General features: G+C 39.3%; 1 protein-coding gene across 26 annotated transcripts in view; it reads right to left on the reverse strand.

The window, feature by feature from the left end:
- The window catches only part of ENOX1 (ecto-NOX disulfide-thiol exchanger 1), a 584,882-nt gene that overhangs the window by 431,011 nt on the left and 129,653 nt on the right, over positions 1 to 24,218 (reverse strand). For 4 of the 26 annotated variants that reach the window (XM_016925265.4, XM_054665236.2, XM_054665239.2 and 1 more), the window contains exon 1: positions 9,429 to 9,610. The exons of 16 other annotated variants lie outside the window; for them this stretch is intronic. The gene's annotated coding sequence lies outside the window, so the exon portion shown is untranslated. Of the gene's footprint in view, positions 1 to 9,428; positions 9,619 to 24,218 lie in introns of those variants that run through there. 6 more of the 26 variants (XM_054665231.2, XM_054665250.2, XM_054665238.2 and 3 more) reach the window with 5 other exon arrangements.

Here is a 24,218-nt window from a genome sequence, read left to right on the forward strand (position 1 = left end):
AAATGAAAAAAGTGGGTTAATCTCATGTCTTGTTTCAACCGGTAAGCCATGACTTAAGGAGAGCAGCCTATCTGCCACAGATGATACCGAAAATTAAGGATACTCAAAAACACTGGTCCCAAATCAATGGCATGTCCACAGCCTTTGTTCCCTGAAGATCTGCAGCTCATAAACATCCAGGGGAGGCCAGGTCTCCTCTCTGTCCTTCCTAGTTGCAGATACTGATACAGCAGAAGGCAAAGTTAGAACATGTATGGATTAGATTGTTCTGATCTCAGGACAATCTAGTTGCCAGATAGAATTCAAGACTTAAAGAATAGCACTCTAACAAATTCTGATTATCTCTGCTTTATCCACTGAGATTTTCAAACTACATTTTCATTGCCCATGCCTCCCCCACTATTAAAAACAGCTGTCCCAAAATTTTACAGTATAAGTCTCTAATTGTTCCCTAACAAATAATTTGAAAATGACAGACACATTTCACCTTCACCCTGCCAGGATTTCACAAAGTTGAGAATATGGGTTTAATTTGAAATCCATCATTACAAAACCATCCTCATCCGGCAATAGGAAAGACTCCCATTATAATTTTCTGCTGGGAGTCATTAGAAAAAGCCAAAGCAATAGAAGGGAAAAGGGTCCGAGAGCACCTCTAACTTACAAAAGTACAACCCACTTTGTTCAACAAATAAAAGCAGAGCCTGCTTTGTTCAACTCGTCCTCTAAGAGGATATGGACTAGAAAATCTTTATTGCTGCAGCCTCATTCTATAAAATAGGACTGTATTTACCCATCTTTCTGGATGGCCAAGAAATAATGATACATCTTGCAAATATAGGTTGGTTACTTCAGGAAGGGATAGGAATTAATTTCAAATCTATCACATAGTATCAAGCTATTTCCCATGAGATTTCATACCAGGCCACAGCACTGGAAGCCATAATTTCCATATTTATTGAAAACAGCATCTCAGCCAAAGTGGTACATTGTGTCCTCATAGTGAAACCTCACCCAAGGAAATAGAATTAACTTGCACTATCATCATAAGTGTCTAGGGTTTTCTTTTTCCGAAAACTGTAATATTTGACCCCCTAATTCAGAGAAAGTTTCCTTAACTGCACTGAGCTCTAGCAAAGACTGTAATTTAAGAAACTGATTCCTAACCTAGTAAACTTTCTTGCCAGCAAACCAAAAAGTTTAAATCTGTGCAGTGCATAGTAAAAGGTAACAGAACCAAATAGCTGGATTTTTAAAATATCCATGTGTCTCCCAGCAGCACTGCAGGCTCTTCATTTATTTATGGTTACGTATTTTATTCTCCAAGGCTGTTTCACAATCTGTTTATATAAATTGTGTGTGTTAATGCATGTGTTTGAGTGGTGGGGGGCAGTGCACAGATTCATCTAACTTTAGACTGTGATGAAATAACTGATGATAAAGGATGCTATGCATGTGTAATATATCTAAATATTGGATTTTAAAACCACTTTTGATGGATGGCATTACATGATTAATTTTTGAGACTTCTGGCTCAGATTAAAACTTCCTACAAATCTAAATATTTTGTTTTTGTTTTCCTTTCTTCTAGGAATATTAACACAATTTTGGGAATGACAGCACAGAATTGGCATGAACATTAGTACTTTCACCAGAAAACAAATGTGACATATAGTAGGCCGGGCGCGGTGGCTCACACCTGTAATCTCAGAACTTTGGGAAGCCAAGGCGGGCAGATCACCTGAGGTCAGGAGGTCGAGACCAGCCTGGCCAACAGGGCAAAACCCTGTCTCTACTAAAAACACAAAAAATTAGCTGGCCATGGTGGGCACCTGTAATCCCAGCTACTCAGGAGGCTGAGGCAGGAGAATTGCTTGAATCCGGGAGGCGGAGGTTGCAGTGAGCTGAGATGGCGCCACTGCACTCCAACCTGGGCAGCAGAGTGAGAATCCACCTCAAAAATAAAAAATAAAAACTGTGACATATACAAACCTTTTCACTAAGAGAAAAAAATTGGGAAATTAGGTAAAATTGATTAATGAGAACAAACTGTTTATTGTACAAAACTCTTAAGAACCTAGTATTTTCTTAAGAAGTTTTGCCCTGAAGATACATTGACAGTCTAAGATCACCAGTACCTGATTCAATTCCTATTTATCAATAGACCTGGATTGAAATAAAAGGCACTGATGCAGATAGCCTCAGTTAGGAGCAGGCACTTAATTATTGGAGTTGACAATTATGCCCTCCCATAATGCATTTTTGGTGTCACTGAAGAGACCACCAGCATTCATGACTCTAAGCCAACATGGTTTTTATGTTTTAAAAAACACATACTTCACATGTATATGTGATTCACTTAGAATTTTTTTCAATGCTATTTTAACAATAAATAAAAATCTTGGCCGGGCACAGTGGCTCATGCCTGTAATCCAGCAGTTTGGGAGGCCGAGGCTGGTGGATCACTTGAGGCCAGGAGTTCGAGATTATCCTGGCCAACATGGCAAAACGCTGTCTCTACTAAAAATATGAACATTAGCCAGGCATGGTGGTGCATGCCTGTAGTCCCAACTCCTCAGAAGGCTGAGGCATGAGAATCACTTGAACCCAGGAGGCAGATGTTGCAATGAGCTGAGATCGCGTCACTGTACTCCAGCCTGGGCAACAGAGCAACACTCTGTCTCAAAACTAAAAATAAAAATATTTACCTATTGTTCTTCTTGATATTATTATATAAGAAATACATATTCTGGCCAACTTACAAAATTAGTCTTACAATATTTTCCCTAAATTATTATGGTAAAAGTAGATTATATACTCCCTAACAAGGGCATCTGTTTTTAATCTTTGAGTAGTTGAAACCATGTAATAAGTTTATGCCTATTGAAAAATGTAATCTTTCTAAGGAAAAAATTAAATTTCAGGGTGCTCATTATCATCTCTAATTCCACTGCTCCTCAATTCCAGGATGCATGCTTTTTTCACATTTGAACATTTTTGAAAACAAGATACATCTTAAAATAGTATCTACATTAAATGTGGCTCTGTTCTTTTTTATCTTCTAAAATGCTGTTATTGCATCCAGCAATCCATGGTGTATCAGACATGAGAAAATATGCTATTTTCTGCATGCCTACAACTCACCAGTTCTTCTAGATGCTCGGTACACAGAAACCTATAAGGAGCAGGCTCACAACAATAGGCCAATGTATTTTACAGCGCTAAAGTAGTTACTTGAGTAATATGCACCAATCAACTCAAATTTTGTTATATAATCCTTTATAACTCTCATTCTCAATAGGAAAAGACTGTGTCCCCTCCACCTCCACCTACCTACACAAAGAATACCTACCCAGCATCACCTGTCTATCTCTGAATAACTCACTAATACTGTGTATTAAAACTGTAAAATCAAATAAGCATGGCTGGTGCTCACTGACTGAAGAAAGTGAGATATTTTAATTGTTAAGATTTAAATTATTTAATATGCCTCCCAATTACTTGTTTTAGAACACACACACATGCACACACACGCACACACACACACACGTACACACACACGCACGCACACATACACACACACACGTAACCTACAGCAAAATCAACCTTAAGTAAAACAGAACAATCTTTCACTATTTTTCCTCCAGAACATTGATCCTGCCTTGGAAAGAGAAAGCAAATGATTTAGTGCATCTATTACTATACTACATTTTTATTAACTAAAAATTGTTTCCTCCATGCCTCCATTAAATAAATATACATCAAATATTTAAGTAATATAGATTTGGAGGGGCATCAAGGTATATCTGATCAGGAAACCCCACATAACTTGGAACAGCCCTCAGCAAAGCTGGAACCCAAACATCAGGCCTTTTGGTTTCCAAACCTGGCTTTAGGACCCAAAATCCTGGGTTCAGAGAGGTGACCCAAGAAAGCCCAAAGCAGGTAAGAAACAAGAACCAAATCCAGGCCTCTCAATTCCATGCCCCAGAGTTTTGTCCACATTTGTTAAGAACCTAATCTGAAACAGTGCTATCCCTATCTTGAGATACATACAAGAGTAAGGTATGATCCTGCCCCCAAGGCCCTTGAGTCTCTATAAGGAATTGTGTGATTTAAATCAATACAACTGAAATCAGAGACACAAAAGTAACAGAGTAACATTAATTTTTAAATTTTTTTTTTTTTTTTTTTTGAGACGGAGTCTCACTCTGTCGCCCAGGCTGGAGTGCAGTGGCACCATCTTGGTTAACTGCAAGCTCTGCCTCCCGGGTTGACACCATTCTCCTTCAGCCTCCCGAGTAGCTGGGACTACAGGCACCCGCCACCATGTCCGGCTAATTTTTTGTGTTTTTTAGTAGAGATGGGGTTTCACCGTGTTAGCCAGGATGGTTTGCATCTCCTGACCTCGTGATCCAATTGCCTCAGCCTCCCAAAGTGCTGGGATTACAGGCATGAGCCACCAAGCTGGGCCATTTTTTAAATTTTTTTAAAAGAAGTCTCATGCGTCTATCAAGATATTTCAAAATAAAAGGAAGTTTTCAGTTTGACAAAGCTATAAAATACAAATAATCAAGATAGAAACAACATGATGATAATAGTCATGTTAACATTTATTGACTACTTACTAGGTAACACTCACTTTGTAAGGTGCTTTTCATCATTTAATCTACAACAAGATCTTTAGATATTATTATCATCCTAATTTTACAGAAGAGAAAACAAAAACACTTTGAAAGTTGCTTAATAACTTACCCAAATTTACATACGCTAATAATCAATTCAGCCTGCAATTTCAAAGATCCTGCCACCATCCTATAAGTAGTTCTTTAAAAAGGGATAATAACCCTCCAACACACAATCACACATACACATATGAACACCCAGGTCCAGTTTTATCTGTCTCTCTTTATGGTCTGCTTGCTTTGAGTATCTCAAAATTCAACCATATCAAGAAAGAAAGCTGGGAGCTGGAAGCTGAGAAAAATAATACCGACACTGAGTTGGTCATTGGTAATAAATAAATTAACCAATAAGGTGAAGAATAGGAATAGTTTAAACAAGAAAGTTTCCAACATGTTATGCTTTAACTAACTGTGAGTTGAAGTAATTATTGGGAAAAAAGGACAGTATTTTTAGAAAAGCAATTAAATTTAGCTGATAGGTGTCACTGACACTAAGGTCATTTCAACAAAAAGGATTTTCAAAGTAACAGAAGCAGAACTTAGGGCAGAAGCACCCAAGAGATGGCTTCAACAGAATCAAAGACCAATTTGCCCCAATGTTCAAGGAGAGGAAAGTATAGACTTCATTTCTCTCAAGATCCCACTGGGATTGGATTCCTTTACTTAATTAACTACTCATCCATGATACTATCTAAAAAATGCTGACCCTACAGCTTTGTGCAGACAACGTGCTATAGCCTCAACTACTCTATTTATTGGAATATCAATTTTCCTGCCTAATAGAGCTCAGAATTTGAACTTCCTTCACTTAAGCTGATATTCTCTTTCCTTATTTATACTACAGCTATGTTTGTACTGAAAGGCATGAAATATTAATATTTGTGTCCATGATCATACAGTCCAATGTAAGGAAAAATACAAGTAGAAAACTAAGAGGAAGAAACAGTCATTTCACTGTCTTTCAAAGTAAAACAATTACAATTATGTAGGAAAAATATTACTTGTAAAAATTAACTCAAAACATTTTTTATTTATAAAGAAAAATTGTTATTGATTTACATGTTTACAACTGTCCTGTCACACAAATGTGCAAGCTCCCCTACCGTATTATAAGGTTCTTGAGGGCAGGGGTTAGATTCAGAAACTTCACGTCTTACATTGGATGCCAAGGACCGAGGGTAGGTACATAGTGTTTGTGTTCCCCCACCGTCTACCTCCTGGCTGTGAATGAACTAAGAAGACAGGCTAATGATCGTGATCAGTTTAGTCATGACAGATCCAGCACAGCACCCTGGCCATTCATGACAGATGCCTATTTAGTATGAGCTGGACAACAGGGAAGTAACATCAGTGTTATCCAGTTATCTCTAGGAACCACCAATTGAAACTAGATTTGATATATCTTCCCAATTGTTTAGTTTGATTTCTTCCTTTGGAATAGCTACTATTTTAAAAGTTTAGGCATATGGTAATACTTAGCAAGAAGTAAATATTTAACCCAATCTCCACTAAGTAAAGCCCTTAACATTTTATATATAATCTGAAGACATCCTGGATGTATGTGTGTATATGTATGTGTGTGTATATATATATATACACACACACACACACACATATATATACATGCACATACATATAAATATCCATATATACATAAATATATATCAATATAAGCTGGCACTGTGATATAGTGCTATTTTCTACATAGTAGCAGCAAATCAAGATTACATACCAAGAGAAGGCATTTATCTTCCATCATGTGTTAATGCTGAAACACATTAACTTTCCTCTCCTCATTTCCCTACCTCTTCAGTCATGTCTACCTTTATATGCAAAATACAGTAGCTGCTTATTTTAAGGAGTACATAATTTCACTAAATATTCTTCTGCTCATTGTGCTTTCTCATTCCATTCCTATTGCAAAGCTTTTAAGTTGTTTGTCAAGTCTAAAATCTCTCTCCTACTTTTCACTGGAGAGATTAATTTGGTAAAAATAGAATCCCAAACTGCCATTGCTCTTTTAGTCATCTTAATTAATTGTAATTAGTTTTCAAATATTCAGTTCCCGATTTCCCATAAAACTGAGGGCATCACACACATGTGAGTTATCATTATTTCTTAGTACCAGCACTTGTGATAGAAAGGTAACCATCCATTCTTTCCTGTGGTCTTTCATACTTTCAACCCTGATTAGTATGTGAGTGGCTGGTAAATAATTAATTTTATAGTGAGTGACATATTTTGAAATCTGCAAAGTATTTTATTCTGGGAATTCAAGGCAACCCTTGCATTTCCCTAGATAGCTCTGTGTACACCTACAATTATAAGTTGAAGCAGATTCTTGACTTTCCCATTAGCATCTAACAATTTGTGAGCTTTTGATATCCATGGGATGATTTTTAAATGATGACTTTAATTCCCCAATGCATCTAGATAACTAGAAAAATAATAGACAATAAGTGAATGCTTTAGCGAAGGAATTTAACTAAGAATTTAAAGCTTCACCCAAGCTGAAAGTATCAAATAAACTTTATAATGTTCCTGCACTGACTTCAATATTCTCTTTACATTTTTAAAGGAAGGTAGCAGCTTCAAATAACTTATTTCATGTGGACTGCATAACTATCCTATTATGTAGTAATCATTATATACAATTTACAGATAAGAAAACTGAGGCTCATATGTTTTAGTTAAATTGCAGAATTAGGAATTGGCAGAGTTGGAGTTCAATCCAGATCCAGCTGCCTTTAAAGCCATATTCACAGTACTACACCACCCCAGGCAGAACATGAATCCTTGCTCTTCCAACATTTACAGTACCTTTCAGGTCTTATACCAAGTTTAAGCCTAAAAAACATATCTGGGGTTTGGTTATCTCATAGATTATACGAGTTATTTGGGTTCAATTTGTCACTGACCACACACTGGGTAGGCAGTGATAGGTCTGTAATATTAACCATAACTAAAGATAACATATTTTGGAAATTAATTAATTTGAAAATCAAATATAAAGAAACATGTATCAAACAATAGGTTTCCCATTAAGAATTTGGCTAAAAAATCATGATGGAAATCAAAGAAAAGTGTGTGTTTTTCTTAGCCAAAATATTTATTTATTTATATCTTTAGAGAAGGGTTTCACTCTGTGCCCAGGCTAGACTAGCACAGTGGCGTAATCATCGCTCATGGCAGTCTCTAATACCTGAGGCTCAAGTGATCCTCCCATCTCAAACTCCTTCTGAGTAGCTAGAACTACAGGTGCATGCCGCGATGTCCAGTTAATTTTTTTTTTTTTTAAGAGAGGTAAGTTCTCACTATATTGCCCAGCACAGCCTAGAATTCTTGGCCTCAACTGATCCTGCCACCAGAGCCTACCAAAGTGCTGGGATTACAGGCATGAGCCACTGCGCTCGGCCACAGAAGTCTTTAATAAGGTTCAATTGGCATCATCCATTGTCAAAGTACAAAATGTATACTTTCATTTACTACTGTAACTAAAGGTGATTAAAGAGACAATCAATCGTATGCCCTTTGCACATTCTATGTAAACAATCTTTCATTACAATATCAATTAATCACCAATTCACTGGAAGTTCTGAACTCCATGGAAATTGAGTATTTAAGCAACAAGTTTGGTTGAATCCCTATTCCAAATTATTTAGTAGAACTCAGTAAGTGAAAAGAATTAGAAAATAATTCTCCTTCTCAGAATTCAGATTATATAAATTCACTTGTAAAATTTTACATATTTAAAAAACACCTTTTATGGTCATTATTTTAGCTAATTATGCACTAGTTTCTATTGGGAGACAATTCTCTACCCTGTGGTACCTTTTGTCTCAGACTACTATTCAAGGATGTCTGTAAAGCAAACAGCCTGGGATGATAAAGATTATGTCTTCCTCCTCCAGGACAGAGGATAATTTTGTTTCCTGGCAAGAGTCAAAGATAATGCCTTCCTCCAGGACAAAGGTTGGGCAAGTGTGCCAGAAACAGTTTATAAGACTGGTTATTTCCTAAACTCTGTGTTCCTCAGTTGTGACACAGATCCAACAGGTATGAAGTAACCACCTGGCCCCCGCTGCATTGCCCTCAAGGGAGGTTCCCCTCAAGCTCTACAAGATGAGAGCTTGTAGCCCATGCTGCCTGCTGTGCATTGAGCAGTAACATCCTTTATGTCTGATCCAGGAGTTTCGTGTCTTCTGCCAGCATGTATGAATCAGGCAGGCTAACTTGTTACCTCACAGGCAGGTTAAAATCTCAGACCCCTCACTGCTCTTGACAGCTCTGTATGATTGATTAAATAAGTGTTTGCAGATGTTGGCTAACTCCAAGGTAAATTTTTACTCCTCCCTCTGAAGCCCGGAACTCACAGCTGTCACTTGTGCTCACGCAGTTAGGGCAAAACTAAGGAATACCATCTTCATACATGAAATTCTTGGGACTGCCTGACGACTCTGCAGCTACTGAAATGAAGGAAGTGAAGACAAGCGCAGGAGGCTTTTCCTTCTGGTGGCCACTGTTGGGTTATTAGAATCCTCATCTGTACACCAAAGACAAGCTATCCTTCTCATGCCCTGATTGATTACATGCTGTCACAGGCCAACCTGTAAATCCCTGTCATCAATCACCCTCTCTCACAGAGGATATGGGAATATTTCATGTCTCAATCACGCTCTCCAGTTTACCCCAGGGTGACAAAAGCCAGATAGAGTCTTGGGGCACTGAGGTGATCATACTCACTTTCCTTTCTCGCCTCATCATTTAGACATGTGGATAGTAACGGGCAACGTTTACAGAGCACGTCTCAATAATCGTTTTATCCTTCTCCCACACTAGAGATGCAGACAAGCAAAATTTCTATTTTCTCTTCACGGAGGCTCAATGAATTGAACTGGCTTGATCCAGGCCCAGATCTGGTAACCAAGGAAGCAGAAGCTTCTTACCATTCCATGTTCTCTCTACTTCACAAAACCAAGGAGGCCAATAGATGGTCTCAGCACCCATTCTGGCCCTCTCAGAGGCTTCTTTGGCCACTTTCTAATGGACCTTGTAAGGGGCAGGGAAGTGCAGTGGTTAGGGAACACAGTCAAGAGCTAGATTGCCTGAGATTTTAAATCCTGTGTCATTCACTCATTAGCTAGTCACTCCTGGCTCAGTCACTTAGGCAATTTATTTAACCTTTGTGTGCCTTAGTGTCATCATCTGTAAAACGGGGATAATAATAGTGCTTCTACTGTAGGATTATTATAAAGATTGAATAAAATAAATAAACTACTGTATCTGACACCACCATTGCTACCACTACAACTGCTCTGAGTCCCTTTTAGACACACTGATCCCTTTCTGGTTAGAAGCCCAATTTCTGATTGTCAGGCTTGGTTAGGAATTCAGGTGAACTTCCCCAGGGTCTCCATATCCAACCCCGCAAAACAGCAATCTAGGCTCACTCTGCCATCAGGAACCAAATTATCAAGAAGAATGTGACAAGTTCCACAAATATTTCTTGTGGAATGAATAAATGACTTGGGAAGACTCGCTGTTTTGCAATATACATTCTGGAAGAGAAATGAGGCTTTGGGCTTGACTATCCCTATACCCCCTTTGTGAATAAATCCATGTGACAGACAGAATGATGACTACCACCAAACCCCCAAAGATGTCCAGGGTCTATTTCCTGGAACCCGTGAATATGTTACCTTATATGGCAAAATAGATTTTGCAGATGTGATTATGATTAATGGCCTGGAGATGGGAGATTATCCTGTATTTTCCAAGTAAACTCAATCTAATCACATCAGTCCTTAAAAACAAAGAACCTTTTTCGGCTGTAGAGAACCAGACAGATGGCAGCATGAGAAGGTCTCAACCCACCATTGCTGGCTTTGAAGACAGAAAGGGATCACAACCAACGAATGTGTGTGACCTGTAGAAAATGGAAAAGGCAAGAGCATGGATCTCCCCCAAAGTCTCCAGCCATGCTGACACTTTGATTTGAGCCCAGTGAGAACTGTGTTGGACTTTCGACCTGCAGAACTGTTAAGACTATAAATCTGTGTTGTTTAAGCCACTGGGTTTGTGGTAATTTATTAGGGCAACAATAGAATCTCTGGATTCTTCCACTAGGGAAAGATCATAACCCAGTACTGGGACTATTCTGTAGGGTTAAGCAACAGGAAAGCATGTATTTACTCACCAATTCATTCATTGATTCATCTTTTTTATTCATATTGAGCACCTACCACAGCCCAGACACTGTTCTTTGGGCTACAGAAAACAACAGTGAACCAGAGAGCCATGGTCAGCTTCTGCAACCACGCAGCTTACAACTCAAAGCTGACAGATAGAGATTAAGCAGCCAATTAATAAATTAGATAACTGCAAACAGTAGAAAGTGCTGTGAAGAAAATAAAATAAGATGATGAGATAGAGAACACAGAGGGCAGAGCTGGGGAAACAGAAACCCCAGATTTGGGTGGATGGAAGGCTAAGAAATGACATTTGCCAGCTAAGCAAAGGTCCAAGTGAGTTCATAAGCCACTAACTCGTGGCTGACCTAGCCTTCTTATGGATGCTGTAAGAGGTGAAATACCCATTTTTGAGAAATTGATATGACTTCTCACTCCAAGGAAAAGTGTGCTGTGTGAATTGCTACTCTAATTTTCCTGTCTCCACTCTTCACAAGCATGACTTTTAAGGCTTTATTTTTACCATATTTTATGAACAGTGTAAAGGCAGCATTATCCCAGAGTCCCTGCATATCATTTTCAGTGAGAGTACTCAGTGTTCTCCTTATCTGAATATGGATGTGGTTAGACTCCCTGTGATGGCTACATTGCTGTTACTGTGATGGATTTCCCTGTGCTGGCTGCAACCTGTATCAGCGACACTGGCTCTGAAACCAAATGCATTGCTCAGGGTTAGACCCAGACACAGTGCTAGAGCCTACGCAGACCACAGCTGGCTCTACTGCACATTTAGTTATGACACAAATGTCAAAGGGTGAAGGTGGCAAATAAAGTGTCATATCATGTAGGAATGATGGTCTCTGATATCCAAATCATACACACACAAAACAGGCCACTCAATTCATTTATTGTAATGTCTTGCTCTAATATCTATGGGGAAATAGTACAAACAACTTCAATTTTTATTCAGGTTGTCATAGTGTCAATAATTACTTCTCATAATTACCCCTTTCATAGGTTGTCTATAAAAGTAAAACTAGAACATCCAAGTAATCTGTCTCAACCCAGAGTTCCCAGACACACACAAACAATGCAGGGCAACGCAAATTACCTTCACACCCTGGTTAGTTTGTTCTATAGATGCCTTACTGTGTGAGAAGGGGCTAAGCTGAGGCCTAAAATGAATCCAATTCTGAAGCTACTCTAACCATTTCTAGTGTTGTATACGTTAATATAATGAACTTACAAATAAACAATATCTAGTAAGATGGCTTTTGTGTTAGGGGTGAGAGGTGCAGAGTTCACACTTTGATAATTGACTGATTCCAAGAATGGTGCTCAGGTTTTAGAGCCAGAGTATCTAGATTGGACTTCCAACTTCATCATATAATAACTCTATGACCTTGAAGAAGACATTTCCCTGACATAGCATCAATCCATTTTTTCTCTATGAATTGAGGTCAAAAGTAACACACACACTGCCTGCTTCAGAGGGTTCTCACAAAATGAGAAAGACTTTGTAAACTATAGAACACAAGTGCAAACCAAAAGTCCCTTGGCCTCCCAGCGCTACAGATATGTTGTATTTAAGGCAACAGCCTAAGTCCCAATCCTCTGAGCTCCAAGCATGGACTAACAAGTCTGAGCTTTTCCTGGAATCCCCTCCTCAGTTACTCCCTCCAGGATTCCCTGACAGTCAGACTTATGGCCTGCTACCTGACAACCCTCCTCTCCTACTCTCTTGAACTTTTCCTCTGCTCCACATGCCTTCATCACTCTGCCATCCACCAGTCACCATCAACACCTCTGACAATGTTCTCACGGAAGACAACTTCTTCTACAGCACAAAGAATGGGGTGAAGAGGGAAGGGAAGGAACCTCAAGGCCTCACCATCAGGGAAGCCATTTCCACTCTTGAGCCTTGCTTTTTCAAAACAGGGCTGCCAAAGTAACACCGTTAGGTATCACTGACCAGTTCTTGGCAGGGGCTGGCAAATTTTACCAATAAAGGGCCAGATAGTAAATATTTTAGCTTTTGAAGACCACATCTGTCTCTGTAGCATATTCTTCTTTGCTTTTTTTTTTCTTTTTATGACCCTTTAAAAATGCATAAACAATCCAGCAGGCCACAGGCTGGATTTTCCTCAAGGGCCATAGTTCACTGATCCCTGCTTTATGACACAGCTATCGTTCATGCCATAGTATACTTGTTTTTTGTGTGAGCAGGAGTTGGTTGCCAGTAGGGGGAATTGAGGGGAGGCTCATTAGGTCAAGGGAGGTACCTAGAACCACTGCCCCTTGGACTTTCAAACCCAGGAGCTTGGCCGCGCATGGTGGCCTCACTCCTGTAATCCCAGCACTTTGGGAGGCCAAGGCGGGTGGATCATCTGAGGTCAGGAGTTCGAGACCATCCTGGGCAACATGGTGAAACCCCGTCTCTACTAAAAATACAAAAATCAGCCAGGCACGGTGGTAGGCACCTGTAATTCCAGCTAATTGGGAGGCTGAGGCAGGAGAATTGCTTGAACGTGGGAGGCAGAGGTTGCAGTGAGCTGAGATCGCACCACTGTACTCCAGCCTGGGCGACAAGCGCAAGACTCCGTCTCAAAAGCAAAACAAAACCAAACTCCTATAGGTCGGTTTGGTCCACGTTAACAGACTTTTTCACTCATGGCTTTTGTTCAGGGACCTCATCACATCCCTCAATCCAACCTTTTTTGGGGAATCCTAAGCTATGAGAGAGATCAGTGCACGTCTGAATGCCAAAAATGAGTCAAGCTCCAGTTCTTACACTCAGAGCCCCTAAGCTCTATGTAAATCTAGCATGTGGCTTCCGTGTTTCTATGACAGTTAGAAGGCTGCTCCACCCACAGCACATGGGAGCTCTGTGGTTAGAGTTTCCAATGATACAATCAAGCCTAGGAAAAATGCATCTCAGCCAGTCAGAATATTTTATACATTTATTAGCTACTATGATTATTATCTAAAAAGGAAGAAGAGGAGGAAGAAGAGGAAGAAAAAGGAAGAGGGGGAGGGAAGGAGGAGAAGAGGAGCAGGGATGAAGAGGGAAGGGAAGGAGAAGAAACTACTGCAGAAAATTTTGCCAGGATGCAATAATGGTTACAAAATTAAATTATCCTTACCTAGTACTTTCTCCTTGTAATAAAAGACTTCACTTTGAGGCCGGGCATGTTGGCTCTTGCCTGTAATCCCAGCACTTTGGGAGGCCGAGGCAGGCAGATCACTTGAGGTCAGGAGTTCAAGATCAGCCTGGCCGACATGGCAAAACCCTGTCTCTACTGAAAAATACAAAAATTAGCTGAGCGTGGTGGCAGGAACCTGTAATCCCAGCTACTCAGGAGGCTATGGCAGGAGAATCGTTTGGACCCAGGATGCGGAGGTTGCAGTGAGCTGAGAGCACACCACGACACTCCAGCCTGGGCGACATAGCGAGACTCTGTCTGAAAAAAAAAAAAAAAATCACACCTATAATCCCAGCACTTTGGGAGGCCATGGTGGGCAGATCTCTTGAGAGGTCAGGAGATCGAGACCAGCCTGACCAACATAGCAAAACCCCATCTCTACTAAAAAATACAAAAATTAGCCGGGGGTAGTGGCACATGCCTGTAATCCCAGTTACCTGGGAGGCTGAGGCAGGAGAATCACTTGAACCCAGGAGTCGGAGGTTGCAGCGAGCTGAGATCGTGCCATCGCAGCCTGGGCAACAAGAGTGAAACTTCGTCTCAAAAAAAAACAACTCCACTTTGAATCTTTTTGATTGTTATATCTATTCTGTAAGTGAAGGCCTCTATAAGCCTATAAAGTACCCAGCTGCAAATTAGTATATAATGCCTACTTGGCCCAAAAGTGAATCAGAAAATGATGCCTCTTCAGGTCTATACCTTAGCACCATTTGACTATCTACAGGTCACTTTTTTTGGAGGGAACAGGAGTCAGGGGTGGAGGGGTGGAAGTCACCTGTTAATCCTGGCAGATCCAGCCATCTCCAAGGACATAAATGAAGAGCAGAACCAAGATGGATTCTCATTCCGACTTGAGCCCTTGACCAGGCTTCACAATAACATAGAGGCCCTAACTTAAGTTTTGAGTCAATGTCCACAGGCCCATTTTCTGTAGCTACTTGTAGTATGCTAACATGCTGGCACAGAAGTTAGTGATAATATTTACCGTCATGGTGGTGGTGATGGTGCCACCAATAAAACTTGTCAGCTGAGGGCCCTTGCTCTGGACCACTTAAAGAGGGCTGATTTTGCGCAAGATGAAATAACTTAGAAACACAGAGGATAAAGTGGTCCATAGGGTTAGTAAGGTGGAGGAGGGTGACTAAGTCATGAAAGATGTACAGCACAGACAGAAGAGTTTTTAAAATGATTCCAAATAGTGTGTGAGAGCAGACTACTGAAGTTGAGGATGGATGTTTGCACCCTGCAGAGAATGCTGCACTCTAGAGTTTCACAGTGCAAGATGACCTGACTTTCATAGTGGGCAGGAAGGTCTGGGAGGCCTTGCTTTGGACTCAGGAAGAAATAAGCAAGCTAAGTAGCCGGGATGCCGGTGATGAGCATTCATTGGTCCAAAGGAGAAAGACAAAACCAGGAGGTGGCCTGGAGATTTCCAAGGGAGAGAAAATTCAAAGCTGCCTGGGAGATGCATGGCAGAACCCTAAACAGATTGTAAAGGGGAGGAGAAAAGGTCATGGCAAAGTCAAGGATGACTGGAGCTCCCTGCCTGGGGAAAGGATGGATGGCTGTGTTTTAGTTGCCAAGGCAACAAGCCTCAATGGCAGGCAGAGAGGCTACAGAGTCCCTCTCTGGGAGTCTCCTGCCCTCAGTTGTGCAGCACAGGCAGGTCTTCTTCCACCTGGAAGTAAAATATGCTGCTCTGCTACTGGAGGTGTGTTTATCACTGAAAAGACTCACCCCCAAGTATACTGGACTGCAGTAGGCTGCAATCATGCTACAGAAACATGTATTTCTCAGCAGTGTTAATGGAAACAAACATCTGCAATACCTAATTGAAACCCATTCATAGGAAAGATAAATAAAAACATTCTAACCTTTAGCATTATGCACAACTTTTTAAATCCAGAGAATGTTACAGCAGAGATCTACCTTTCTGGTTGAGACTGTACTATATATTTTCCTTTGGAAACTAAAGATACTACAAACAAATTTGAAAACATATATTTCTTCAAAGTATTAATTTTTAAAGCAGCCAAAATTGCTAACAACCAGGGAAAGTACCAATTTATAATTTATGTTCTTGGCATATAGTATATATTGTGAATTTGCATGCATATTACATGCAAATAACCAGAAGAGCATAACATTAAGGCTTCAAATTTATATGTGCAAAAGACAGTAAATTCTAACATTAAAATTCTTTCCAGAAAATATTAACTCCCCATATCCCCTGTGACTGTCACATAGTCAGCTGAGCAACCTCACTACAGAACTTGAGTAGTCAATAACCTTGTTCAATGAAAGTTTGCATTTCCCATACCTACTCTTCTTAGCAGGCAAAGAAGACAAGACCATTTGGCACCATGTGGGACAGGGATAAGGTGCTAACATGGCCCAGCTTTTCAAACAAATTATCTAACAATTTGACAGAAAAAAAAAGTGCCAGTAAAAATGCCACCATTGAACCACTAACAGAATCTTTACTCCCTTATAAAGATTACAACACTGGGGAAATGAAGCAAAATGCAGCCGACTCTGCTCTTTCCACTATAGTAAAAATATGAGATTTGTGATGGCAAAATCATCTGAGTCAACCTGGCTGGGCTAGAGTGCTCAGTTCTTAAGTCCAACACTAGTTTAGATGTTACTGTAAAAGTATTTGATAGATGGGATTAACATCTATAATCAGTTGACTTTAGCTACAGGAGGTTACCCTTGATCATGTGGATGGGCCTCATCTAATCAGTTGAAGGCCTTAAGAGCAAAAACTGAGTTTCCAAGAGAAGGAGTTCTCCCTCAAGACTGTAACATAGACATCCTGCCTAAGTTTCTAGCCTGCTAACTTGCCCTACGTATTTCATACTCAAGGCTATAACATCAACTCTTGCCTGAGTTTTCAGACTGCTGCCCTGCCCTGTGATTTTTGGACTTACCAGCACCGCATTTGCATTAGCCAATTCCTTAAAATAAATCTCCTCATAAATACATATTTATGTATCTAATGTATAGATAGACAGATTCTGTCTAGTGAACACTGATACAGGATTCAAAGGGATTTTCAGTGTAGAACTAAAAAAGTGCTCAGTATTATAATGCATTCTGGTGGATGGTTAAGTGCTGGTTGATCTTGATTGCAATGTAAAAATTAATGTATTCTTTGTTTAAATAATGCTACTGCTTTGCAGTGCAGAATTTACTGGAAGATTTCCTTCTTGATATCCATTTAAAGAATTTCCATAGTCAACCCTAAGACAAATAAGGGTGAATTTTATTTGTAAAAGAAAAGGGGCTCATGATAATCTTTCTGGTGGCTGAGCTCAGAAGGTTTTGGGGCTCAGCTTGCTGCATTTATATTCTGAATTCTCTGTGGGTCCTAAGTCTTGAGAGATGGAACTATCCCTTCATTTATGTATAGTCTGAAAACACTAATCAGATTGTTTACCCCAATGAAGCAAGTATCCACTTAAATTTAGATCAAACAATTCCATGAGTTTAATGCCACTCCAACCACTCTGTTTCTTTTTGTTCCTTGGCCTTTTCATGAAGCATCTCACAGTATTTGCTGCCACAGCTCTGCTCCTCCCTTTCTTCACTCTGTGACACAGAATGCTCATCCATACACTCAGACCCCACTGCTGTGTTCACTGATGATCCCCAGACCTATGCCTCCTTCCTTGACCTCTAATTCCTACCACGCTCCTTATTTATTGGTGTCTGGATGATCTTCTGGGAATGGGTGGGGCAAGGACTACAGTCATAGCACATCCAAAAGAGAAATGATCGGTTTAGCAAAGTTCTATGTTTCGCAAACTGTTCCATGTCCACCATTCCATGATTTTTAAGCTGGGAAGAGAACCGACCTGTTCCACAGGCATTTGGACATTTGCTGGATAATCTTCTGGTCACTTTGCTTTTTGTTTTTTTTGGACTGTTAAATGTGGGAGTTGTTCTCCAAGGCAGCAATCCAGCCTTGACTTACACTGTCTATAACTTAGCTTTATCTTCTGTCTTCTCTATCAGTCCTGTCATCAAGTCAAATTCCTTCTCCTTGTCACTCTTCTGCAGTCATTCTTAGCATGCACCAACTGTCTTCCTCCTGTCTGAGCTATTTTATAACACAGCAACAATCATCTACCCGAATGTCATGTTGATCATGTCACTTGTTGCCAAATGTTCCAAATGTTTCTTCTTGAATTAAATTTCAACCCCAGTTCTACAAGTCCACAGCTGACTCCTTTGATTCTCCTCTTCCTGGCTGTGGTCTGCAACCTGCCCCACCGCTCCCCACACTCCCTTGCTCTCCAAGGCTCACTGTACCCTCTCTGTTCTCCAGATAGCAGGACAAACTCTTTGCTCTCATTACCTCTCCTCTTAATATGTTCCCGTTCTGGAAAAGTTCAAGAGCTGGTGGGTTTCCTTGATTCTACCTTCCAAATAACTAGTTCACCATGGATTTCCACCATTCCTGATTCGGGGATCATAAGGTTTGGGCTCATATCCAGAATATCCTGGGGCAAAACGGTAGTAACAATGTGAGTAATCACTGTCTTGACCTCAACCAAAAGACCCCTATTTTTGCCTTTTCTCATAATGATGTCTCAAGTAAGAAACCTCTCAAAAATTTAAATTTCTTCTTGGCAAATTAGACATATAAACTTATCCAGCAAGTATTATTATGCATGTGTATCAGAATACATTTCCCACTGTGATTTATGCCCATGTTACATATAGTTATGGATATATTTTTAGAAAATTGTTTTTTAAATATTTAATAGCCATTAAAAGGGTAAAATAATACTCTGCTCCTTATGGAACAGTGAGATGCCATTCTAGTACTTTTGCAAGTATTTGCAATTGTAATCAGTAATGCAGGCAGAAAGAATGCCAGTGTTTTTCAATCATCACTGGCAAAAATGTAAATTTTTTAAAATTAAGACTTTAAAGATCACCTGCATTAATCTTCTGCTAATGCAAGCTGGGACTATTTCCTAGGATTCTGAGTGGTTTAACATCATCAAGACATGTCACAGGCTTCATCCAAATTATTCAATTCCTACCATACATTACGCTGCGCCTCTCAGAAGATGAATCGGGAAGAGGCAACCTAAGTGTTTAGAGAACAAAAGGAAAAATGAAGCACAGAGACCTCTGGCTAAAAGTATAAACCCTTGAGAGGGTTTTAAGGACATACTATAGGACTAAAAAATGAGAACAAATCAGCAGGCCCATTAGCTGTGCAGCAAATTAAAGCACCATTGTTTCCAGTTTCAGCCTTGAATCTGGAGGGCACCAAATAGACCACGCTGTCAGTACCCTCTGTGAAAGAAGTGTGTTCTCTGCTATGTATTCTCAAGCGCCTTTCTATTTTTTTTCAGCTAATTTATCAGTTTCCCACCTCTTCTCCTAAATCATTATTACAAACTTCCGCAGGAACATGTTAAAGGGACAACAGGAAAATAATCAAAGTTTCAAAACACAATCTATATTTATCATGAATTTCAACTTATCTTTTTCCTTGTATTAAAAAAATGAAGCTTGCTATCTTTAGATTTAAATTCCTTTTATCTTAATCCTTGGGGTAAAATATGGCATGTGGATAATCCACAAACTAAATAGCCTCTGCATTTAAGAAGTAGACCATAGTCCACAGTTGCATAGTCCACATTTTGTCATCTCATCTCATAAAAACAAAGTTGAAAGTGGCTCTGTCCAATGTTTTGAGAGGGCAAAAGGTCTGGAAGATCCAATAAGACTACACAAGAGATTTTTAAACATTAGTATGTATTTAAACCAATTTATTCATAATATAGTCTCAACTGTTACATAGGACTAGGCCCAGAGATAACTGCTTTCAATTCTTTAAGTAATTATTTTGGAATTTGTTTCCACATGTGGAAATCAGTAGGTGTTGGCACACTATTGTGCAAAGAATTGATTCCAGGTATGCAATGAGGTATGAATGTCTCTCAGCCTCAGGGAATCAGGTGGGGTTCTGAGGTAGCAGGTGCCTCTGGGCAGATAACACCTGGCCATCAGCTTCCTCAAGGTATAAAGGCATGGTCCTCATGGCTCTGCTGAGAGGCACTAGAAACATCCATGGACACCCACGTCAACAGGCTGCTGCAGAAAGCACCCCTTCACTTTGTGCAGAAGCAGTCCAAGTAGCTGCTGGAGAAGGTTTCATTCCAGGTATAGAAGGCACAGCTGGTTGAAAGTGGAGCTCTAAAAAGGTGTGGGCAGAAGGGCCTGGTAGGCAAAGCTACAAGGGACAGCCCCAAAAATTCTGTCTATACATACCAGACATTTCTTTCCAGTTGAGTCAAATATCGTCTTTTACTGGCATCCAGGTTGCCTATGGAGTGACTGCTCTAACAATAAACACACAGTTTATAAATTCAGGCCTCATTATTATTTTAATTACTTCATAGGAAAAAATTTAGTTGAATTTGAAATCTGTTGGAATTATCAGAGGATTGCATTTGTCTAGCAAAGAAGAAAGCTAAAACTATTAATGTTTTTAAAGATAACTTTAACTTTTATAGACTATGAAATGGTGGTGAAATGGCTTGTTTTTTTAAAAATCACTACTTGTGTAGTATCTCACTGACAATGACTAAAAAGAATTTGAAGAGAGAATCATTAAGATATTGATCAAGAATTGTGTTCAGCCATTTCAGGCATATAAGAAATATAAAAAGTTATGTTTATGAAAGCAAGCTCAGGTTTTTCATTGAAAAAAATCTGAAAATATTTTATTTGAAGTTTTATATCTACTTAATATTCTACAAATGAATGTCTCCAGCTTCCTATATTATTTAGTATCAGTTTCTATGCATGTCACACTAAAGACAAAAATTTATATGCACTGATTTAAATAACATGTTTCTCTTACTACTTCTTAGTTTTTCGATTTCAGGTATGAGGAAGATGAGGGTTAGGTTTTTTATCACACACACACATGCCTCATGTTCCCATCCTCTCAGAATAATTCTGGTTGTGTTAAATATCCATATTTACATCCTTAGAATCATGTAGTGTTCTATGATTATATCTCATTTTCTGCCTTTTTGTCTTCCTTGGAATTAATCATTGTTATATTTAATTTGTGTTAGTTTCCTATGTACTTATCATGATGCTATCCCCAAAGCCTCCCCAAGATCTGTAAATCTCCTCTCAGCGCAAACACATTAGATGTTTAATCAATTTTACCATCTTGAAGAACTCTCTCCTGAATCCCTCTACCTACTGCAATTTAGATCAGTTGATCACTAGTCCAGTGCACAGCTGTTGAGATCTCTTTTACCATCACCTGTGAATTCTTTTCGCCTCACTCTTGTGTTGGTCCTATCTCTGGGATACCAGGTCTTTCTTTTTATTAGTTTACCATGTCATTTATTGGACCACATTCTAGTGTTGTAAAGTTTCATGATCATCTGTTGTTATTCCCTTTTAATCAGGAAACTTCTGTTTTTGAGAAATTTTGGTGAATTATTCCTTTGATGGTTTTCTGTCCTCCATTTTTTATGTTCTCTGAATCTGGTGTACCATTTTTGGATGTAAGAACCAATCCTCTAAGCTTCTTATTTTTTCTACGTTATTTTCTATTCTTTCTCTTTTTACTACACTTTCTGGAAAATTTCCTTAATTTCACCTCCTAACCCTTATAAATTCTGTTGTGTTTCATGGTTGTAATATCATGCCTTATCTGTCTGGAGATACTGATGATTTCTTTTTTCAGATTTATTCTTCTGGCCGGGCACTGTGGCTCACACCTATAATCCCAGCATTTTGGGGGGCAGAGGCAGGTGGATCATTTGAGGCAAGGAGTTCAAGACCAGCCTGGCCAACATAGTGAAACCCCATCTCTACTAAAAATATAAAAATTAGCCAGGTGGTAGTGGCACGTGCCTGTAATCCCAGCTACTAGGGAGGCTGAGGTGGGAGAAACGCTTAAGCCTGGGAGGCAGAGGTTGCAGTGAGCCGAGATCACGCCACTGTACTCCAGCCTGGACGACAGAGTGAAACCCTGTGTAAAAAAAAAAAAAATTTTCTTCTTCCTATTAAGGTTGTTTCCTCCAAGTTGCTTTTTTTGTTTGCATGCTTTAGTTTTTTTCTCTCATGATATCAGACATTTCCTTAAATGTCTCATGATCCTTGGCTGTCTGAGATATTTAAGGGCCGAGCACTAGAAGGTCCACAGAAAGGTTGGGAGTGTGGTTGTTGATATAGGATTTATGTTAGAATTGTTCTGGCTAGGCCCTTCCTTGAGGGAATCCCTGATATCAGTATCCTTGAGTTCTATTTTTAGGTTAGAGTCCCAGGGATGTTTCCTGGAGTTTCCTGTAAGAAAGGTATCCTTAGCTGCCTGTAGGCTAAGGAGCAGAGAACAGAAGGTATTGTCATTCTTGGGATTTGGTAAATCAGTGTAATCCACAATCTACCACATTTCAGGACCATATTATACCACTTTTAACCTTTCCTGATACTTCTCAATCCAGAAACCTTCTGTTTTACCAACTCTATAGAAAACATAATCTCCATCCCTCTGTTGGAGTGGAGGAGCAGTTTCCTCCTTGTATAAAGTTAGGAAGCAGATCTGAACTTTCAACCAATACTTCTCAACTGTATCTCCACTCTCCCTTCCAGGGGTTCTTGTTCCTGAGTTTTTGCAGGGTTCATCAGTATAATTTGGGTTACCTTTTTCCTTCCTCCTCTGCTAGATTAAAACTTCACTTTCTCAGGTCTGCTAAGTAAGTTAGCACTCATCCATCTATATCCCAAATCCCAAAGTGCTGTAACTGTTGCCCTATTTCTTTGCTCTCATCGGTGTGTGCCTTTTAAAATAAAAATCCCTTAAACATCATTTTAATGAAGTTTCAAGAAGGGTCAGGAACTAACACATGTATTTATCCTTAATCTGAAAATGATCAGTCAGTCTTTATCCTTTTGCATTGACATTGAAATGGGGATTACTCTTTTTTGTTCCCTCAAAAACATTAAGCCAAGGCCCAACGTTCAGGAGGAACAGGAAATAGAGAAAATAGCAATTTTTGGATTTAGATGAAACTAAATTTAATAATCGCATGCTCTTATAAGCTAGTATATCATTGCCCTAACAATATATTGGACATTGTGGGAAATAAAAATATGTCTCTATTTCAAAACAGTCTCTAAAAATTCTGAAAAAGATGAACAATTAAAGAGGTCCTTAAATTGATAATTAACCTAAAAGAGAGTATTCAGAGAGAAAAATCACCAGGCAAGGAAGAACGGTAAAAGGCAAACTCACTGGAGCAAAAAGGACCTTAAACTCCATTTTGAAAAATAAGTGTTACAGACATTTCTTCTGCAGAGTTTGCATAATGTGTATTAGGTATAAAGTGATCAATTGATTGGGGAATACAATTTATTTTATGCAGACTAGGGCTCCTGGCATAAGGAAAAAAAAAGCTCTTCTGCTTACAACACAGCTGCTTTAAGGTCTTTATTCTCCATTTCTCACAATAGTGGATCATTAAGATGTTGAAACAATTTTTTAAAATACCAGCTTAGTTCACTACCATCTTATAAAAAGAGATACAATAAAATGCATTTTTTCGTGATGTTCAGGTTTTAAAGTTATACTTTTACAGAGATAGAAAATACCATTATTATTTAAATAACTTCAGGTAAAACAACTTTGTTTATTATGCCCCTGCAACTCTCAAGTCTCCAACACTATTTATGCCACTGAAATAATTGTCTTTATAGCACAGCTTTTGATGATGTGCAGTTTTAAGGACTATATTGCCTGGAGCAGAACTGACTTTAATTGGATGGATATAGATATGAGAGGATTTGATGCAGAATACTGTGCGCATTGCAAAATGGGATGACAGAATGAAGAGACGAATCTGTCTTCCCCATAGGGTCTGGGTAGGAGGCTGGTGGAAGTTAAGTATAGACGCATGTCTGGACAAGTCTGAACACAGATGCTTTCAAAGCCAAGTAGTGGGGAATGAACTCTAAAGTACAATGAGCCCACAATTTTGTAGACAACAAAGAGACATTGATGTTTTCTGAATAAAGAGTAATGTTGTTAAAATGATATTTCAAAAAATGTAATCTGCCAATACTGTATAGGGCAGGAAGTCTGGTCACAG

This window comes from Pan troglodytes, chromosome 14, assembly GCF_028858775.2.
Source record: "Pan troglodytes isolate AG18354 chromosome 14, NHGRI_mPanTro3-v2.0_pri, whole genome shotgun sequence".
NCBI classification, from domain to species: Eukaryota; Metazoa; Chordata; class Mammalia; order Primates; family Hominidae; genus Pan; species Pan troglodytes.